Raw genomic sequence first — 23,140 nt, forward strand, 5'->3', positions numbered from 1 at the left:
GCCCTTGAACTGTGGAAAACATAGTCATTGTGAGTTTGTCTGCACTGAGGATTTACGGCACCTATAAATCTGCAGAATAAGGCACCCGCAAGAGGGTATTAGATTTTATTATAACTTGATACATTGTCACCTTACTTGGCAACACTGGTTTTATGAGAAGCAGATGAATAGTAAGCATGATGTATGCTAGAAAGGGCTTCAGGCACAGAGGGTTATCAAGAGACATGCTAAGTGTGCTTAGCAGGTATTGGTCCTAAAACTGGCAATTAACATGCTATAAGTATACTCATTAATTCTCTTCCTTGTATGATCAAATTTTTCACTATAAGCAGAACCTGCCCTCTTTTTTCCAAGATTTTGCAATTAGTCTGGTTTTACTGGGAATGTGATTTGTTCATATTCTTCTTGCAGACGCAGAGATATTCTTCAGAATACTCTGTTAAATCTGCTATATACAGTGTTTATTTAATTAAATGAAACATTGATTTCCAATATGAGACAGTGTATAAAAAAGAAAAAAAAAAAACAAACCCAAAGTGATAAACATACTCTGATATTTATTATATTTTTGCTACTGATGATAGTAGGTTTCTGGTTGAAGTACTCTGAAGTCTAACTTAGTATTGTCTTAGTGGCATTACTTACTAATCATACTGTTTTTTGGAAAAGAATTTCCTTCTTCACTTAATTGTGTTTTGATTATACCTGTCAATATAATATATAATATATTATATATAATATATAATACACAAGTTTATATTATATTATGTCACTTATTGATGAGTTCATTGAATATAAAATGATTGTACTGATACCTGGCATATATGGCACATTTCTTCCATCTCTCTCATTAGTCTAGCAGGTTGCATGGGTGAAGAAATTCTCAGATATTTTGAAGTCTGTGTTGATAGGAGTCATACCTTATGGGCCGGTTTATGACTATTTATGTCTATATTGTTCAAGGTTGCCATATTCTTGCTGTTGCCATTCTTAATTTTAAAAGCATTCAGAAGTGTATTCTGAACATTGCAATATGACCCTCCCTGAAAAACAGTCACGTTTAAGGGGAACAAACATAACCTTACCAGCATCACAAAACAATGTGTTGTATGCCAGTCTTACAACTGTCGTCCCTCTGTGGGACCTGGCTATTGCTGATCTCCTGCAGTTTCTCTGATTTACCAACAACTCAAGTGCTAAAGACAAAAGTACCACTGACAGCCACGTGCAAGATGCATTGTTTTTTAGTCACTGAGTCAAAACTGTCCATATTGTTGTGACCATACTCAGAGATGGAGTTATTAAAAGTAAACTGCCATGTAGAGAGAGCACTGTAACAGGTTACAACTGTAGCTGCTTTGCAATCCTCTTTTCATACCCATATGCCTAGGTCTCTATAGTAATGAAAAAACCTGGTATGGATCTTTCTGGACAGCCTCTTTAAATAGCAAAAGTATTTTCAGGTCAAACTCCCTCAGCATAGGGAATAAAAAGAGCACAAGAGATGTGAGCCATACCAGCAGAACAGCTCAGAGACTGAGCCTGAATTTCCTGATAAATGCTCACTGGTATGTATATGGTGATCTCATCTGAGTTCACCTCATCTTTTCTTCCTCGTTGTCACTAATGTTCCCTTTCAATCCTAAACTGACTAAGCATAGTGGAGCATTAAACACAATATAATCTAAAATGTATTGCAATCCGAAGAATCAAGTACGGATAAGTTGATTTGTAACATATTTTTAAAAATAAATAATTTAGAAAATGTGCCTTTTAATATTGTGTCTGTTTATTTCAGAATGCACTGATAAATCTACAGGATATGAATGTAAAGTAAGAAAATGTATCATGCTGAGGTCTGTGTATTCATAAAGTGAATATTTATAAATATCTTTTATCTGAGATAAGCAGTCATTTTTCCTATCTTTTTTTCTAAGTATATAAAAAGGTTTGTGCTAATCAAGAGGTAGCAATATTTGATCACTCACAAACTTCTTTTAAAGTGTACTATATTGACTTATTGTCTTCTTCTTGTATTGCTTGGTATGGCTAATTTATCATGCTATCTTAAATTTTAGCCTATTTTCTGTCAGATAGAAATAAGCATATGTTTCTGTTTCACTGTATATTCTTATCAGTCATCTCATATAGCGGTATCTGTACAAGTTGTAATTTTTAATCACATTGTAAGTTTTCTTATACGTTTTGCACCGTTATGATAACAAAGGCAAAAATTAAAACCATTCAATATTTCATGCAAAACCATATGCAAAACAACAACCCTTTCTAAATCAGTTTTCAATTTTTCAGCTATGCACAGTTTGCAGTACTTTCAGTATTTACACTTATGCACAACAGATTTTTTTTGTCCTAAGATCATGCAAACTTCCCTAGGATCTTTCCCTTGGTAAGAAATAAAGATAAGCAGAAATTTCAGGGTGAGGGAAGGGCTTCTGGAACACAAAAAAAATATAAAGGTTTACAGTAACTATTTTTCTATTTCATACAGCTTGACAGTCTTTCCAATGCTTCTTGTAGCGAGACATGAAAAATTAGTTGGCACTAGTTACCTACACTTAGGGAACTGAACCCTGGGCTCTGTCTCTTACTTACCTTTAAGTCATATCTGTCCCTTACTCCTCCTTAAAAAAGGAATTAGCATGCCATTCTTGTTTCTCCAGAACCTCTTCTACTAACACTCGTCCATTCATAAGTGTGCCAGCAGGTAATTCAAACTCTCATCAACCAATCTGCAAAATCCTTTTTTCGGCTACCTGTCTCCACCTCAAGTTTGGTTTGCTTTTTTTTATTGTGCATTGATTCTGAGTATTAGGAACAGTAAGTAGGTTATTTTCACAACCTGTTGTTTAAAGACCCCAAATCCTTTCACTGCATTTGCTTATTTTCTGCAGTCTACAGCCCACTCAGAATTTCTTTTCCTAAGGAATTGTTTTTAACTCTCATAAACTAAACCAGCCTTGAGATTGCCTCCAACTCTCAGAAGTGGAAAAAGAGTGGAAAATCATCATAGTTCACACACTTTGGGTTTGTAAAGCATTACTTTGACACTGAAAGACATATACTCAGTTACTGAGATGCTCCAAAGAACAAAGAAAATCTGGTTAATTTACCCCTTCTCTTTCTATTGACTGCTTTTCTTTAGAAAGAGATTTCATATTTTCTTGATATGCAGAAATGTTTTGAGTTTGAAATAAAATAAAATATATATTTACACAGTCATTGCAAAATATACACAGATTATGAATGACGTTTAAGGATACTACTGTGTCATCATCTGATTTCCTTGTTAAGATAGATGATCTGAAGTGTTAGAAGCAAAGCAAAAAAGACAAGCTAATGTAGACAGACAATAATAGCTTGTCTAGGGTTTATAGTTGTTGTAGTGGAAAGCATTTTCTCTAATAGAAACCAGAGAATAGCCATGAGTCCTTGAATCAGTGGCCACAAGTGAGTTCTTCATAAAAAAAAAAAAGAAACATGTGTTTCAAAGTGATACAGTATATAACAGAATATTTGCATTCAAATGTAGAATCTGACAGTGGAAAGGGAGAAATTTAATTTACGTGTCTACAAATATATTCTTTTATTTGTGCATCAGAAGGCAAATTCTGTCTTAGTGAAGGATTTATGCTTCTGTATATCTGTATAATAAAAACTGGAAAGATAAATAAACTATTGTATAAATATTATTTTTTTTTAGAGGTCAGCAATACCTGAAAAATTACTTTTTTTACAGTTTACTATGCTTAACCCCCCCCCGGGCTGCTTTCCAGAAGTGCCTGCAGTATTGGAATTGCACTAGAATAAACAGTTTGAAGCTGAACTCAGGTTTGAACTCTAGCATACAGAGACTGCTTTTAAAAAAAAGATAACCATAGATTACTACAGGGAAGAGCAAAATAACCCCTTTGTATTCATTTCTTTTCCTTGTGTTACTGTTTTGCAGCTTCAACAAAGGACAAGTCTAATTTTCTTTTCTTTGTGAAGTGTGACTTTGGACTTTGGTATATAACTTCTTCACAGCAATACAAGTAAGAGAACAAACCTTGGACTTCAAGTTTTAGTCAGTGGAAGAAAATTGAGTGCAAAATGCCATGTGTTGTGTATAACCCATCTGCAGTGTTTCTGTTAAAACCAGGTGTCACGAATCATTCACGACACCAAGGACTTGCTGCAGCTACTAAAACATCAGTATTCAAATGAAGTATCATCAATGCAGTATCTGACTCTGTATATTACCTTAGTGTTTGCTTTAGTGACCAGTTCCTTTAACAACAATTAAACTGCAAAATAAATAATTATTCTTCAGATATCATTAATGGTTAGTCTTTAAAATATGGACTTACAGGAGCAGTCAAGGCCAAGATTTAAGATTTATTATAATGACAAAATTTTCATGTTCCAGAACTTTTTAACTGAATGTGTTCAGAACAAGGATAACAACATGTGGTCTTGAGGTGATACATATAGTAACTGTAGAAAGGATTCTATGTTAGATAATTCTATTTGAATTCCATTTTCATTTTTTTCTTTGGATTTACACAAGTATAAAGAGGAACAGAATTAAACTCTGAAGATGACCATGGTCTCTACTTCAGTGAAATCAGATCTGAAATCAAGTCAATCCTTTCAGAGTTACACTCTCTGATGTGTTGCATAATCCCACTTCCTCAACACTTCCCTGACCCAAAACAATCCCTGCAGGTCTTCCCTTCATGGGACAGGTATCTCAAGGGGTTTGTGGAGGAAAAAGATGGAATAAAAAAAAAAATTATTCTAGTCAGCTTAGATGGTACCATGAAGGTGATACCTCTATATACATAAACAACAACTGAAAAAAATCCACTTCTGAAGTAGATTTATCTTCATATACAAAATAATTCAGTATCTCTGAAAGCAGGCATATATACAAACTCCCCAAACATGATGATCTAAGGAATCTGTCCATCTAAGAAATCTAAGAATTCTGTTCTCTGCTTGGTGAATGCCAGTGGCATTCTAGCTGAGGGGAAAAAAATTTGAGTGATTTTACAACTGGAATAATATTCTAGTCAAAACTGACACACTGGCATGTAAATTCAAAAGAAAGGAGTGTTTTTAACAAGACAGGAGTTAATTGGCTTTTTAAAGGTTCTAGTTGTAAAAGCTGTGTGTCGAAAGTGAGGGACAAATAACCTAGATTTCAATTTGATTCACTGTAGTTCTTACATCATCTGTTGGGTCATTAAATAGTTGTCTATGTTGCAGTTTTAAGAGAATGAAATGGCACATTTTTTTGAGAGGATTAGACTGGCAGGAAACTGAAGCCTAGTATTCATTTTTTTACAGTATAAATAGCTTGATAAATGATCAGTGCTATATTATTTTCTTAGCCCTTTTTTGTCTTACATTCACTTTTTTTTTTCATTTCTTCTCTCATCACTCCACTGCAGCAAAGATATTGCACCTTCTTAAGCTGTGTTTAGCTTCACAAACAGATACATGTAGATGCCGAAAACTGGACATAATGACTGCATCTGTTAATGTTTTTGGGTGCAGAAAAAAGTGCATAGCTGTCAATTACCATATTTTTTCTGGATAATACCAAACTGCAATATGTTCAGTGCTCCTTTTACCTTGCTACTATGTGTAGTGAATATATGTAGTGAATATTTGCTTTATAAGCAGACAAAGACACTTTTAAATTTGGGGGGAAAAAGAAGAAAAAAGAAGAGAGAGACACTAGACATGAAAAAAAGTTTCTCAGCTACTACTGCCCCATACGGATCTATTAAAAGACAACTGTATATAACAGAATTGGGCTGCTTCATTTTAGAAGCTAAGGTTAATTTTTGTCATTGATGACAACGTAATAAAGATGTTACCTGAATTGGAAGAATTTTTAAAGGTAATTTTTAGATTTACAAGCTCACTCTTTAAAAAATTTTTTCCACTTGAAATATCAAATAATTAATCACTAAGATGAAAATTTAACTCTGTATAAACTCATCTATTTGACATTTTTAGTTTGCTATTATTGTTATGTGAAAAATTTTGGAGAGTGAAGTATTATTCATTAATTTTATGTAAGAGAGATACTTATCATTATAGGATCATTGAATGGTTTGGTTTGGAAGGCACTTGAAAGATCATCTAGTTCCAACCTACCTGCCATGGGCAGGGACACCTTCCACTAGACCAGGCTGCTCAAAATCCCATTCAACCTGACCTTGCACACTTCCTATATGAATATCCAAGTTTAGATATGTGCAAGAAACGAATTTTAGATATTACTTTTATTGTAAAAAAAAGTATTTAAAGGGATATATCTCACTCACAAAGGACATCAAGGATTCTTAGTGGTGAAATATTTTCATTATCACCAGAACCTGTGTGCTAAACTCTTTTTCTTGAAACTTCCCTAAAAATACAGTGCTATTAGGTGTAAGTTTACTTCGGTGTAAGATACTATCTGTATCTTCAGATAAAGCCTTCATAGTATTAATGATTATTCTGCTGGCATAGCGTAGTGTTTAATTATTTTCCACATCTGAGACTGACAAATGATTTATAAAATGTTAATATGCTTAAAATAAATGTACAGTTTAATGCTTATGATAATTTTTAGGGTAAAGTATGGGGCCTTGCATGTCCATCCAAATTACATATTCAGTTTTTTCATTCATCTGTCTTTATCTGAATAGTTTTTTTTATTCTGCATTCTCTATAAAAGTTTATGTATCCCTGAAAAATTACAATACTCTACTACTTTTGGTAATCATTAACATAATTTTTTCTTAGATAATTTTTTGCCAGTGTTGTTTTGAAGTATTGTTACCCTTGTACATTTTTTTTCTTTCAGCATGAGACACCTTTCCTTCCATGGCCACGAAGCCTGGGCAGAGTGAGGGATGGAGGGCATGCTCAGATGAATCCCAAACTTCCAGATGAGAAGGAGCCTTGGCAGCCATAGAGCACTTAAAGATATTCCATTGCCAGGCAAACAGCTTAGAAAAGCAGAAAACTTAAATGGTCTTAGAATAGTCTATAATAATGGCATATTTTTTAATGAAATAATCACATAGACATAGTTGGGTTTTGTAGGTGAATATTTAAATGACAGAGAAATAGTTGTTTACTGAATCATACTGAAGATATATTAATTGTTTTGGAAATGTATTTGTATACAGTTAAATAATAAATATAATAATTGTTCAATTTCAAGGAACATATATTTATTAAAACAAACAAAAAAGGAAATTATATATACTTTTTTCCTCTAAATAATGAATAGAAGAAGAAAAAAAAGGAGAAAACAACATTCTTCAGTATATTCAGAAGGCAGTTATTAATTTTTAATCACATACTCTGATAATATTTTTATTGATAGTATTAAATCATAAATAATCATGTTTATATTATTTAAAAATGCTGATTCAGGTCAGAGTTAGAGATGTATGGATGCCTATTCATACCATAGAACATTTTCACTTAAGTCTTAAATACGTATTTTCAGAATTGATTACTGTAATTTTGAGGTAACTACAGACTTCCTGTATAATTTAGCCTATAATTTAAATGCATTTAACTATTTTATATCAATACGCCAATTTTATAGGAAAAATAAAGAACTCGATTCAAAACTGGAGAATATAATCATTACCAAATTCTGTAGTCAATCAAAAAGACATAGCACTGTATCTAGATACAAAATCGATTCTATATTCTCCACATTTCCACCAGACTTGTCTTGACCTTACATGGAGGTGTGTCCTGGTGGAAAAACTCACTGTAGCCTTCACAAAAATAGAGAAAACATACTCTAATGAAGAAAGGTAAGTCTAAGAAGTTGCTTGGCTTCATTGTTAAATATGCTTCTTTAGAAACTTACTTTAAAAACACCATGAGGAATTATGGGAAATAGCCCAGGTAATACAGAAAGAGGTAAAGGAAACCTTATAAAGAACATGTCAGAGAACTAGGAAAGAAATGAATTATCAGAGAATTTTTTTTTTGTAAAAAAATCTAGTTTTCAGAATCCCTTGCTTGATTGCCAAAGACCATTCTTGTGTCAAGTTACTCTGAAATAGATTAGTAGAAATTCATTCTATGTCCTTGATCAAAGCTTGTGCAACATCATCTCTTTTTTGAATAATAGTTTTGTTTCTCCAGATGGAGTTTTCCCAAAGCTTTGATTTATTGATAAGTGTAATAGCACACTCAATATCAGCTTCAGAATTTTTTTATTAACACTTTCCCTGGGAAAGCTTGAAAATTTTTCTTAAGCCTGAAAGTTGATTTTACATTCTTAATAATATGACTGTTTTTAATGTCTCTCGCTCACCCCAGGGAGTGGTTATGAATGAAATAAGAAGCACCTAATGCTTCCACCATCTTCCCAACAGGTGGTCAGGACAGGAATACCATTAGTGGTTGCACATTTACTGGTGAGCTGCATGAGACAGGTTGTGTTATTCCTCCTGGTCTGATAGTTTCACTGCTATGGATCACTGAGCATTAGAAATGTGTTTTTCAGGAGGTTAAATTACAGTATCAGCTTTTCTGGCAGATGCAGCACACAACCACAAAAGAGATGAAATGACTGTAATGTTTGTGAAATTGTTACAAATATATCTAAAATATTTTTCCACAGCAGTGAATTTAAAAGTATAAAACAAATTTAGTCCCAAGATATTAGCTGCTGCAAATGTGGTGAATACCATGATCAAAATCTAGTTAGTAAACAGAGAAGATGGGGAAAATACTCAGTGCTGTGTATGAACAAACAATTTCTTGTACATTGCTGGAGAAAGAAGAAATTGCTTGTTTTTCCAAAATATGGGACTTTAGTATAGCTGGATTGACATGAAATCAAACGATAATGACCTGATATAAGCTAGTTTTAAAATTCTATTTGCTGATGCTGCAGTTAATATCTGTGGACCCGTCTGGCCTTAACACCTAAAGCAATTGGCCTCCAGTGGAGCTATTTACTGAATGATATTAATGTGCTTGTTTTATGCCCTTGAAATCTTCAATCTCTACTGGGTAGTCATTATTTAAGATTGATTTTTGTACTCCTAAAAAAGCCAGGGAGATAGAAGAAGCCAAGCTGGAATGCACCCTTAAGAGACCCATTCAACTTGTGAAACTCCTTCTTAAATACCAAAGTGTCTTCTTCCAGTAAAAGATGCCTGTTAGCCTTGGATTTTTTTCATCTCTCTAAGCTGATTTCTTCTAACTTAAAAAAAAAAAAAGTACATAGCATTTTGCAAGTGAACCTGCTATTTAAATGAAAAATACTGTAGAACACAAATGCAATCATCTGGAAGACAGTTCTTTATCAGAAGCTGAAGCTGGATCAAGGTAATGCAATTTCCTTGAGACCTGAATATTTTCTGAACTGACAGATTGTACCAGGAAGGATTTAGTACACAGTTTTATGACTATGCATAATTAACCAAAAAAAAAAAAATAAAAATGCTGGTTTTAGAAAAAATACTTGGGAATTCCCTAATTCAGTGACATGGTGTCTTTAGACAAAGCACACGCCGGTACCTGATTCTGGAATTCTAACAGCCCCCAGATTAAAAGAATGGAACACTTTGCCATATATAGGTCTTGCTTTTTTTCAAGTTATATTTTTAAAAAGAGTCTTGTCAGTGTTTAAGTGGGCTCTGTGCAGGAGGCAATCTCATTAATTTCTAGCATAGTAATGCTGTAGTGGTAAGAAATGTATTCACAAGCCTCTGATGTGTATGAGGTTATTGTTAATGTTTGTACAACTAGGTTAGGGGAAAATAATAGCTGTGCATCACTCCAGTTTGAGCTGAAAAACATTCCAAGGTGGAAAAAAACCACATAACATCAGAAAAATTTGTGGAAATATAGATATGATTTTTATAAACAAGAACCTGTGAAATAAGTTTCCTTCATGTTTTGCTCAGCATTTTGTGATCCTACAATATGAGTTTTCTTATTATCATTCATTTTTTATAGCCAAAATATTCTTAAGTGTTACTTAATGTTAGATTATAAATATTACAAAAAAGTATAAGGAGGAAAAATGAAATTACAATTTAAGTGAAATCTTGTAAGTTTAAAAGCATATAAATATTTCATTATAATTTTAATGAGTTTTCAATTAGAATGTTCTAGAATACTTTGTGAAACAAATGCAGGAACATAACTGTCTTGGCATGTATTTCTCTGTATATCAATAAAATCAACAGTCTAGTAGAAATGGAATTTAAGTAGTTTAATTTGGTTTAGTTTTATGGTATTAGATACTACCCTTCACTATACTTTTGTAAGTATCTGGTAGTTAGAGGCTTCATTATTGGAACATCTGAAGATATGTTTATTTTTGTGGGAATGTGAAATATTAATCTATTTTAATATATAGGCAGAAGAAGAACTAATGGGTTTACTCAACAGTAGTCTCATAATTGAAACCTTCAACTGGTAAAAATTATCGAAGATATAATTAAGTCAGTGTAGCTTTTTCTCAGAAATGCAAGTTACTGCAAGTGCTACAGGTATGCTGTTCTTTAGCTAGTAGTCTTAGTGTTCCTGTTTAGATTCCCTCCTGTGAAAGTGATGGAATGACTAGCCTTGGAAACCATTTCCAAGCAAATGAAAGACATAAAGGTGGTAAAGAATAGTTAGCACGGATCAACAAAGGGGAAGCCGTGCTTGAACAGCCTGATAATGTAAAAAGAAATGTCTGTCTTGATAGATGAGGGGAAAGCAGAAGATTTTGTCTACCTAGACTTCAGTAGAGCTTTCAGTGCTGTCTTCCATAAGTTCTTTATGAAGAAGCTGATAAGACATGGGCTGAATGAGCTGACAGTGAGGTGGACTGAAAACTGACTGACTGGATAGGCCCAGAAGGTGGTGATTTAGCGGTGCAAAGTGCTGTTGATACTACCAGAACTGACATTATACACCCGGGGTCAATACTGGGTCCAGTGATCTAAATGATGGGGCAGGGTTGTACCCTTAGCAAGTCTGCACATGGCACTAAATTAAGAGGAGTGGCTGGTATGCCATATTGTTGTACAGCTGTTCAGAAGAACCTAAGTGCAGTGCCCCACACCTGAAAAGGAACAACTCCAGGCACAAGAACAGGTTGGGAGGCAACCAGATCGAAACCAGCTTTACAGAGAAACATCTGAGGGTCCTTGTGGACACCAAGTTGAATGTGAACCAGCAGCAAAGGCCAGGGTATCCTGGGCTGCATTAGGAGACTTGTTACCAGCAGAACAAGGGAGGTGATTCTTTCCCTCTACTCAGCAATGGTGAGGCCAGTACTAAGTACTTGGAGTATAGTGTTGAGTTCTGGACTCCATATCAGAGACATATGGAACTACTGGAGGAACTCTAGCAAAGGATCAATAAATGAATGAAGGGACTACAGCATCTCTCCTATGAGGAAAGGCTGAGAGAGCTGGGACTGTTTAGCCTGAAGAAAAGAAGGCTCACAGGGATCTCATCAGTGTGTGCAAGTAACCGAAGGGAGGGTGCAGATAAGACAGACCCAGGCTCTTTTCAGTAGTGCCTGGAGAATGTAATGGGCTCCACATGGCCTTGCAGGGTGGTTGGACCAGATGAGCTATGTAAGTCCCTTCCAGCCTCAACCATTCTGTCATTCTGGGAAGGAATCTGAGCTGTTTAAGGAGGCTGTCAGATGATATGAAACTTATTGGGTACACATGCTCTTACAGAATGGACAACTGGATATCAAACTGGATACCACACAACTTTGAAAGTTTTTATCCAGATTATTTTATTGGAAAGATTATAAAATATGTCACAGAAAATTCATCAAAAATATTTACTTCACCAATGAATAACAATAAAACCAGCCAAAATGCTCTTCATTTTTTTCTGTGTAATGGCTATTGTTAGTTATTAATAAAGAGTATTTGTTAAACATGGAAAAAACCTTTGTGCTGCCAATAGTGACCCATAAGTTTCAGTAGGCTTCCAAGAATATGCAAGACAGTTCAAGAACAAAAATATAAAAGTCAATATTAATTTCCATATGCTGTACTAGGTTGCAGCCTGTGAAACTAGCAAAATACCAACAACAGTATGTTCAGAACAGTATAGTATAACATCAATACTACTTTTCTTAACAGAATTACAAGGCAGATTAAGCATGGGTGAACTGGGTACAGCATTGAGACATCATAAAATGTGTGGCAGCCAGAAACACCAATCTGATTTAATAACATATATTTTTAAAGTTATTTACAGGGGTTTTATCTAGATTGGAAAGACAAATAATATGTTAGCCAACATTTGAACCAAGCAACATAATTTAGGTATTCAATCTACTTGTAATATAGGTTAAAAATGACAAACAGATTCCTAACTCGTTTAAACAACTGAAAATAAATGGGTTAAAAAATGTACTTTGTTTTAATGAAAAAAATTTATCGCATCATTTGATTGCTGCCCTTGTTAAAGAAAATGAAGACAGAATTTGCTGAAGAGGAGAAATCAAGTGTGATTGTGTGCATCACAGTGTAACTATATATGGATATGATAAAATATTAAAATCATTATAGCTTTGAAATATTGTCTTTACACGTAAATGCTTAGGATACCATTTCTGAGATTCTGTCATTTGTTGGAAGTGATTTGTCTTTCAAAAGGCATAAAGATAGTACTTTTCTTAGCAAAATAAAGGTCTAAAATGATTAATGAAAAATTTTGGTACAGTCATGCCACAAACTGTGTAAGGGTTGATCCATTGCATATATCAGACAATGGATTTCATAGCATCATAGAATACTTCATGTTGGAAGGGACCTTTGAAGGTAATCTAGACTGACCCTCAATTTGTGTCTCATTAATTACTATTTATGAAAATCATCATCATAAAAATAAAGTGTGCAGGCAGTTATAACTGATAAATTCGAGTATATCTAACTGCTTCCAATAAGTTTAATAATTTAGTAACTTATTTTTTCCAAAAATCTGGTACTAGACTTTTGCCTAGGAAGCTGGAAGCTGCATATTTTGTTTAGCAATTGGTTGAAGACTAAGTGACACTTGATGAAATAAGAAGTCAATAGGTATTTTCATCTACAGTGCAAAGCATTTTATGTAAACTTAAAAGTGTGTGGTGGTGCATTCTCCCCCTTCTTCCTTGGGGCTGCTCTGTGATTTCAGGAATTCCCATCAGGCCTTGGCCTTTGTGTAATGAGCAGTAAAGTGTCCCTTGACTACTCCAGGAACTTTTACATGGCTGAAGTGGGGGCAGTATTGTCTATACCAAGAGCTTCTGTTACCTGACCGAGATGGGGAACAAGCGATCATCTGTCATCCCCACCCACTTTAGAACATTACCTTTAGAACATGAGTGGAACAGTACCATTGTTACTGGACTTTTTAAAAATTCCATCAATTACCAACCTGGGTTGCGGTCAGGACAGAAACTGACTGATGACTGAAGTCAAACATTTTGAGGATCCCTAAACAGTTTTCTTGAGTGAGACCCTTTGAGTTCTCCTGGACCTTAGCAGGCTGCATCAGGATCTTCCTCTGAGTGGGACACCTCTCAGAACTTGGAAACTCTCAGGTTCACAATACTCAAGGACCACTGCTGAAAGCTGACGATGGGGACCTGGGCTTATACCTCCACTTCTCAAGGGTCAATCCTCACTTGTATTGAAATGCCAAGAAATTTGAAATAAGTATTTCACAGAGTTCGAGGGGAATTTTTTTAACAACTACCTTTGTACAGTTATCCATATATATGCCTTTGTGTCTATGTGTGTGTATATGTGTGAATTGATTAAAATTCCCTATATGAAGTATGGTATAAATATTGCCATCTTAGATCTATAATTAAGTGATTGTAGTAAATCCTGTTGACTCAGTCTGTAAATGCTAAATTAGTCAATGATTAAGTGCTGCTAAATCCTTTAGATATAAACCACTGACAAAGTCTGAGACTAAGATTGGATTTAGCCATACTTAAACTCTGTCAGGAGTCCAGAAAGCAAGAGTTTCTGCTCTGAAACTCATGACTCATTTACAAGGGTCTCCCTTAATCTCCAGTCTTTCTATAAACCATTCTAGCTTGATTTCGACTCAACTTTCCTTTGTTTCATCAATGTAGTAAAGAATAGAGTGAAATTTGACATTCAACTTTAAAGTCACACCTTCACAAATTTATACTAAACCTCTTTTTCTTTTTTTTTAATATGTTTGACAGTGGTTCTCTAAGTGCCCTAAATAATTCATTTGTGACGAAGGGTTAGAACCTTGAGATGCAAGAAATGCTTGACTTGTGTTCTGGTTTTCTACTACAGCTCTTTTATGTCTGAATGATGGACAATAAGAGCAATAACTTTAAAAAGTTTAAAAAGCTAATGGTGTTTATAGAGTTTCTTTATGTCTTTCATGACTAGATGATACAACTACATTCTCCAAGGAAATCAAACTGATCAAATTACTCTCAGCTTTATAGACATTAAAACACCTACTCCAAACAATCAATTATTATCTTTGCTTCTATAAAATATCTTCCTGTCATCACTGATGAGGAGGACAGTAAAGGAAAAAATATCCATAATGCAATATCTTTTTTTATTTTCTTCATTACTTGAGTGTGGCTTAAAAATATAACTGAGAGCAGAATATAGCCCAGGTTTGTATATTTGTTCATAATAATCCAAGTAAGAAGTGCATATACTCTCTGATTATACCATTCTGAAACAACCTTAGGTTGAATAATATACCTCCCCCTGAATGAAAAGAGAAGTAAATATGTTTAGAGACAGAGAGAGGGAGAGGAACACGTGGAAGGTATGTACAATGTTTACCATAGAAATTGCCGATGTCTTCTCTTCACAGGAGAGAAGGTGTAGATGCACAAGTAAAAGGGACAGAACAAGGTGATAAAAGCAATTTGGATGAAACAATGCACCAATGCACATGCACTGAGATTGTATTGCACTGTGAGTGACTAAACTGGTCTCTGCAATGACTTTTTTTAGAAAGTGGGTAACGCAGACTTTGGAAACTCCCATTTTTACATGAAGAGACTCTACAAAGACCTTTTGCATTAAGAATATCAGGGGATGCTTTAGAACACTGTTTTGTTCTTTTCACAAGCCAGAGACTGAAACACAGAGTATTTTATTTTCCTAATTACCTCAGTGCTGACCTATTTTCCATTGTATATATATAGGGAGATTAGATAATATGGATTAAAGACTACTCTGCTGTCTGAGTGGTGGACTGTAAGTGGATTTTAATGTGTAACAGGGGCTCTTTTTGATGAGCCTATGCCTTGCAGCTAGCCTAAAGTTGCATATCAGGGCATCACCTTGCAGTGCAGATGACAGGTCCCACAACATTCAGCTATCTATGAATTAATGATGCACACCCAATAACCAGTGTAAACTTCATAACTGGTAAAGACACAATTCAGATATGCACACCTGGGATCCTAAGGTACTGAAGCAAATAATTTTTTTTTCCTTTTTTTTCTTTTCTGATACAGCAGTTGAACTTTATGAGAAAGTGCTTGTACAGCAAGTTTCATGACAGGGAAAGAAGAAATTTAGGGGAAATAGAGTTAACCAGCTAGAAGATTTAAACTTATCTGATCCTTGAAGGCTCAGAGACCAGAAAAGAAAAATGTTTGTGCTAATCTTTAATCATGGGAACAATTTTACTTGCTGATGGCAGTTCAGTTTAAAATAATAAAAGTAAATAAATAAATTTAATAAAATAAAAAAAACCCCTTACTAAAATTCTGAACTATTTTTTTTCTATTTCTAATACAATATCTACAGTGAATGTTTTGGCTCCAGAGGTTTCTGAGCAAGAATGAGTTCCATTAAGATCAGTGAAAAATTGCTAGGGATTACAGTGGAAACAGATTTCACACTTCAGGCTCCTTCCCCACAATCCCCTGTGTAAATCCTCGGCTGTACATAGATGCCAAGTCTGCATGGTCAGCTCTTAAGTGCCTGCAAATCATATGAACACAAATCCAGAACTACCTCTGGATGGAAGGACTGTGGCACCCTTCGTTTTCTCCTCTCCTCTTGATAAGCATATATAACACTGACTTGCAGAAGAAGGTTTAGCAGAACATTGTGTCTACAGTCCTCTTTGTATTAACTCCCAGCAGGAGGATAAAACAGGGTAGAGCTTTTGCTGTCAGAAGAAGTAGGCAGTTTTAGAAGCTGAGTCTAGGTAGGACAGTCTTTCTGACAGGCTTTCTGTAGATTTTTTTCTTTTTTTTTAATACTTTTAAGAGTCTTTCGCTTGGGTGCTACCTGAAATAATCTAAATAAAATGCATAAAGGGTACTAGGAGCAGAATGTAGGATTCACTGTAACCACTGACCTTACACTAACTCTTCCTTTCTTTCTTTGTGAAACAAGAGGGTCATATATACGTACCCATAGCTTGTTGCATAAGGTCTGTTCTGGGAGTTGGAAGAAGTCAGTTCAAAACCCACAAATCGGAGGAGAGAACAGATTCCAAATTTCTTGCTTTTAAAGTGATTTCTCTGAGCTCACATATATTAGCATACAGCAAACCACCAGTACAGTACTAAAAGGAAATGAAAAAGTGACCTGTTTTGCATTTCTAAAAGGAATAATTCAAGTCCCAGAGACAGAATTCTGGACTGAGAATCAATCACATCTATTTCCAGTTCTGCACTCTCTGCTCCTTACTGCATTTTTAAAACTGTTATTATGCACCTAAATTTATTTTCAGCCTTATAAGATTTTGGTCGCTCTGTTAGTATACTGTATTTAATACTTTGAAAATTAACTAAGATTGTCAGTGAGACTAAAATTAGACTAAGAATATAAAAACACACAAAAATTATTCAGGTTGGAGGTAATACAAAGAATCTGGGATTAGATTTCAATCCAATTTTACTTTTCATTCTGGACACATAAATGGAACCAAGTGCATACTTTAATATAGCAACTGTTACTAATCTGCAAGAAATTGTAAATAGCGATAGAACATTGCAGTTACATAAAGTTTATAGGGAAGCAAAAAATCAGAGAACCATAAAAGATAATGCAGCTGTATACTTTGAAAATATACACACATGCTATTCTGCTGTTCCAAAGTCCTGATTATTTAAAAAAATCCAACCAAACAAAACCATTCCCCTCCACTCCCCCCCTCCAAAAAAACCCACCAAAAAACCACTAAATTCCCAAAACCCCCCAACAAACCACTGGAGAAAACTGAAAGCATATTACCTATGATAAGGTAAATTACTATAGCTGAGATATATGGTTGAAATAATGCAAGAAAAATGTAGAGACATCAGAAGAGACATGTAGGTAGTCAAATTAATTGGAAAGGTTTGCTTTTTCCATATGTGGGATTTATGAAACAGTAGCCCTCCTGATCTTGATCATGAAAGGCTGAAGTTGCTATGAGAGGCATCGTAAGAATATTCACAACCTAAAGTTCTTATTTCTTCACTCAGGAAATAGTCTGTGTGTCGCTTTTTTCCTCCCATCATTTCCTTGAGTTTGTATCATGACTCACATGCCCATTAGCACAGCAACTACATTTTTGAAAAGTTAAAAGAAGTACTGTGTTTCTGAATGCATTTAATTCTGTCAGCAGCTGACACAATTCTTCACTCTTTTCCATGCCACGTATGTCTTATGTTATATGTCTATCTCTTATTGGCCTCATAAGCCACCAGTGTGCTTGTAACAAACGTGGATAGAGCCTTCCTAAATCTTTGTTCACGAAGTCTAGCCATGAAAAATGGGATGTCTTATGTTACAGTGTGCTTTGCTTTCATTTTACATCTCTGGGAGCCTTTGTCCCTAATCACAGGTACTGCGAGACTGAGGAAAGCATTCCCAATTTTACTGCTCTGACTGATGGCGTTGCAGATGTTATCGACAACTTACATCATCACTATTTAGTGCTTTCAAGGGGTTTCCTCTACTAGATGATGAAATTATAGCTATTAAGGTTCACCAGGACTGTTATGAAATATGCATATACTAAGGTGGATTGTAGACCATGTATGGAATTACTGGAAGGGGATGATGATGTAAGTATGATTTCATTATACATCCATAAGAACAGAGGAGTTGGAACAATCTGAAGTGGTCAAAGATGACTGTATTATGCACAGTATTACGTTCTATTCAGTGTGGAAACTGGTCTGACTTAGAGCACACCAATGACTGCAGTAATGTACAATTGTTTAGAATGGTGTCAGTGGCTAAGGCTGGAAGTGGAGTTTGGTGGGATTGTACTGTGGTCCCTGAGTTGCAAGAATATTTCAAAGAGGAATAAGACAACCAGAAGCTGGCAACCATTTTTCTACAAAACTATAAAATATGATTGATTTATGCAGAAAATAAAAATCTAGGACTGGTTTATGTAGAAAATTGGAATACATTTAAATGCATAGCTGTTTTGAGAAGAATTAAATGCAAATTAAATTTATTTCTTAAGCATTCGAAGTGGATCAATTGCACTGGTTAAACAGAAACAAAACTTTGGCATTACATTTCACACTGACATAATAAGGGATGCCTCATTTGCTCAAGGAAATTTTTGGCACAGACTTTTTGTGGATCTTTGTGTGCAAGATACTGTTGATCTAACCTGAGGTAGCATTTTCTATTATGCTGTTTTATATGAATGCCACAATTATCTTGTGGCTGTAGTTCAGTATATCTGCACAATATGGTGAACCTGTTGTGATTTCTGCACAGCTTTTGCATTTGTTCATCACAAACAGATCTGGAGGAAAGCTCAAGAAGAGTCATTTAGGAAGGCTTATCTTGAGCTTGGTCCTCATGAAGATTTTTCCTACTGCCTTTTCCTCCTTCTTGTGCCTAAATGACCAAGAGCTCCTTCTGCACCTGGAGGCACAAAGGAGGTAGCAGAGACAGAGATGGGACACGGGAGTGCTTCTATCCTGGAGATGGGCTGAAAGACTGAAAGTGTTGTGGAAGGTCTCAGAGAGGACCGAGGAAGAGGAAAGGAGAAAAGTCGGAAAGGACAGCTAAAACTAGAATCTGCATATTTTTTAACCTACTTTTCTGCCTGGGTTTCTACTGTCTGCTGATCTGAAGAGAAATGATTTTCATTTTCAACAGTGCTAGTTTCCTTCTGTATATTGAACCATACTGAACTGAGAAAGAACAGAAGAGGTCAGTGAGATCATTCCTAGGTCTCAAACTAGAGACTAATATGCCTAAACTTCACATTGCTGTAATAAGCTGGCCTTGGCTAGCTGCCAGGTGCCCACCAAGCTGTTCTCTAACTCCTCCTCAGCAGGGCAGGGAGAGAAAACACAACAAAAATGTTCGTGGATCAAGATCATGACAGGGAGATCACTCACCAATTACCATCACGGGAAAAACAACTGACTTAGGGAAGACTAATTTAATTTATTGACAACTAAAAACAGAGTAGGATAGTAAGAAATAAAATTAAGCTAAAAACCATTCCTTCCCACTTTCCCAGGCTCAATTTCCTTCATTCCCAACTCTTCCACCTCTTAACCTCAGCAGTGCATAGGGGATGGGGAATGAGGATTGTGGTTCGTTCACAGCATTTCATCTCCTTCCTCCTTCCACTCTACCCCTGCTCCAGCATGGGGTTCCTTCTACGGGGTGCAGTTTTTCAGGAATAGAGTGCTACAGCAAGCATGGTCCCCCACAGACCACAGGTCCTACCAGGAACCTGCTCCAGTGTGGGCTCCTCTCCATGGGCTGCAGTTTCCTTCAAGGCACATCCGGCTGCTCTAGCATGTCATCCTTGGTGGCTGCAGTGTAGATGTCTACTACATCATGGTCTTCTATGAGCTTCAGGGGAATGATTTCTTTCACCATGATTTTTGCCCTGGCATTCAGGCAAATCTCTGCTATGGTGCCTGAAGCATTTGTTCCTGCTCCTTCACACCTGCATTTCTGCAGGGTTATTTTTCTCACCTCTTCCCACTCTTCTCCCTCACAGCTGCCATGTGGTGTTTTTTGCTCTTTCTACTATCACAGAGCTGTAACCAGCATCACTGATGGGCTCAGTTTGGGCCAGCGACAGGTCCATTTTGGAATGGTTGTGTCCAACACAAGAGCAGCTCCTGGTCTCTTCTCCCAGGGGCCACCCCTGAAGCTTCCCTGCTACCAATATCTTGCCATGTAAACCCAACAAAATTTATCATTAGTGCACTGCCTAAGCCTAGTTCTCTTTCAATTCCAAGGAAAAGTTAAATGAAAATGATTTGTGTAATGAACTGAAACAAAATGAATGAAAGCAAGACTTCATGTCCAATGACAGAAAGGTTGTTTTCAGAAATTAATTGTTTGTATCACTTGCAGATGTAACTCCTGCAAGCATCTTCTAGGGTAGTTTGTTTATGTAATTTCTCTAAAGTAGTTTTACAAGTCTTTAATGGCAAAGTTTCAACACTTCCTTTCCTGGCCACTCTACAGTAAATGTCAGACTCAGGGAGCTTTTCAAGATAAAAAGTCTTTATGAGCCAGCAACAAATAAACCATGATAAAATGACTGCATATCTAATTATATGCCACTTGATCCACACGACACACTTGTAATAAAGTTTTTACATTTTCAGATTTTTAATTTACAAGCTTGTCACTTGCAGTTTAGTCATTTTGTTCAGATAGGGTGAAAAATTTCTTAAGGTTCTTCTAATTGCCAATTCTTATTTATCAGTTCTAATTATGCATAATACTTGTATTATAAACCACACACACACATACACAGAGCAACTTGTACAGAATCTAAGACGGCAAGTACTGAGTGTAAAGGACTATGGTAGATTATACTTGGTAAAGATTAGTATCAAATGCTGAAAAATTGTTTCTTTAGCAAAGAAAACAAAGATCTCTTTAGTAGAGAAGATTTCTAATTGCTGTAAACTCACAGAGTATCACTAAGATAAAGAGTATGGAACAATGCTACTTGCTTTCGAATCATTTAGAACTAGAAGAAAGATGACAATTAGAGAACTGTTAAGTAATTTTATATCTGGGAGGTTTACTACACACACTTCTTACTGAGTAAATAAAAGTCTAGACTTTTAGAAAACTGCAGGTGGGCAAAGCTTTTGTAGAAGTCTGCCTGTATAAAACCCCTCTCCTTAAAGTTTTACAACACAGTGGTAACCAGTTAGTTTGCAGGATTCGGTTTATAGGTCATCTTTGTGACAGTCCAGGTCACTTATTTCACTAATGGCCTTCCTAGATGTAAAACAGTTTTCCTGCTCTGGTATGCTCTGTTGATGTGCTCTGTCATTCTCCTTGACCAGGTTGACCAAGCAGCAATCAGAGGTGGGAATGTTATAGAAAGCGTATGAAGAGGAAGCAGAGGGAGACCAACCAACAGTGGTTTCCTATTATTATAAAGGTTTACAGGAGGGATCTTCCTTGTTACTGTTTCTTCACAACAAATCTGTAAAGAGTGACTGGAGAAGATGAGAAGAGCAGGATCATTGTAACAACAATTTGAATGGAGACACCATGACAATGACAGTGGAGTAAGAGGGTCAGTAAGGAGCCAGCTGATGATAGCGTAGGGAATACTGTTAGACTCCTGACTGGCATCTTGGGGAACGTAATTCAAAAAACCCTTGCTAATTCAGGTTTCTCTGAACCCAATTTATTTTGCGTGACTCTCTAGGCCCCTTTATTTGCTACTGGAAAAATAGTTATTCATGGGTGCCCCATGCTGCAATTTCTTAACTGTGCTCTTTGGCTGGATAGTTAAGCTCATGCACAGTCTTTCTGCTCAGCTTTAGCTTTCATTTGCAGGCCTTTGGCCAGTCTTCTATTTTGCTTTCTTCTGCTGAGACTGACAAAAATCATGTATATTTTTTCTTCTGACATGGATGTGATTTCCCCCATGTATGTCTCTCTGGCTCACTCCAAGAGAATAAAAGTGAAGGGCTGTGTGACGGCAGCACTGCTTGTTCAAAAATATCGTGAAGTGGATCAGGGCCAAAAAGAAAATAAGATATTTTATTGCTGGTCCTGGAAATATCAAGTTTTCTACTTAGCTGTTTCACCTTCACTTTACAGGCCTTATTCTTCCATAGCTTTTTCACTTTAAAGCTCTCTGTTTAAATTGTCTGTACTTGAATGATTGGCTCTTGAAACATAATACTGTTGTTAAGTCTTACAAGAAAAGAATTGCAATTTTGCTTGGTTAGAAGGGGCTCTTCTGAATAGTGCAACTCAGTGCTGAAATGCCTCTCTTCAAGGGCTATTTCTGAAAGTCCTTTATGTGCAGAACTCTACTCATGTATGCCATGGGTGGGAGTGGAAGGCTTAGACAAAATTTATTAAAAAGCTCTGCTGTTGAGTCACAAGGTGCAGAAAGGACTGCCTTGCTTTCTAAATCCTTTCTCAGAGAGGAGTCTGAATATGCAGCAGTATGGCTGCATCCAATCTTAGCCTTGGATTTTGTCAAAAGTTTAAATTTAAAGGAGTTATAGAGGTGTCATTAAACCACATTTGTCCAACAGGTTTTAATGATGGTAAAACAGATATATTTATATAAATGAATTATTTATTATGACAAACTAACAAACAGGTGAACAGATGAATGATTTTAATCAGACTTATTTACTACAGAATATAAACACTAAAAATCTACTACTAGAGTATAATATAGCATAAAGTAGTATAGTGTGCACTGTAACAAAGCAATTATTGAAACAGTTATATTCAAGTTAGTAAAAAGAAATAATTATTAAGTAGAGATTTGATTTGAGGTAACTCACCCATACCAACTCTTGTGGGGAGATCTCTTTCTTTCAACCTTAAGGAGTAACTTTGTGGGGGTGTCCTCAGTCCAAGGGAGGAATCTCCATGCATACACCCCAAGAAGGGTTATGTCAGAAGGACCTGTCTGCATGAAAGGGAACTGGACTTTTATAGTATAAAGTGAGTGACTGCTAGTCACACATTTGCAAGCCAGCTACCAGCTTATCTGTACAATCAGATATCAAAATCAGGGTGCGTATTTGAAATCTAATGAAGCAGGATGGTTTTAGCACAATTAACACCAAGACAACACCCTGGCTCCAGCAGTTGATCCTGTATGATAGCTTGTTTGGATTTTAGGTCTTATCAGG

Source organism: Corapipo altera, unplaced genomic scaffold (genome assembly GCF_003945725.1).
Source record: "Corapipo altera isolate COAL_440 unplaced genomic scaffold, ASM394572v1 0, whole genome shotgun sequence".
Lineage (NCBI taxonomy): Eukaryota > Metazoa > Chordata > Aves > Passeriformes > Pipridae > Corapipo > Corapipo altera.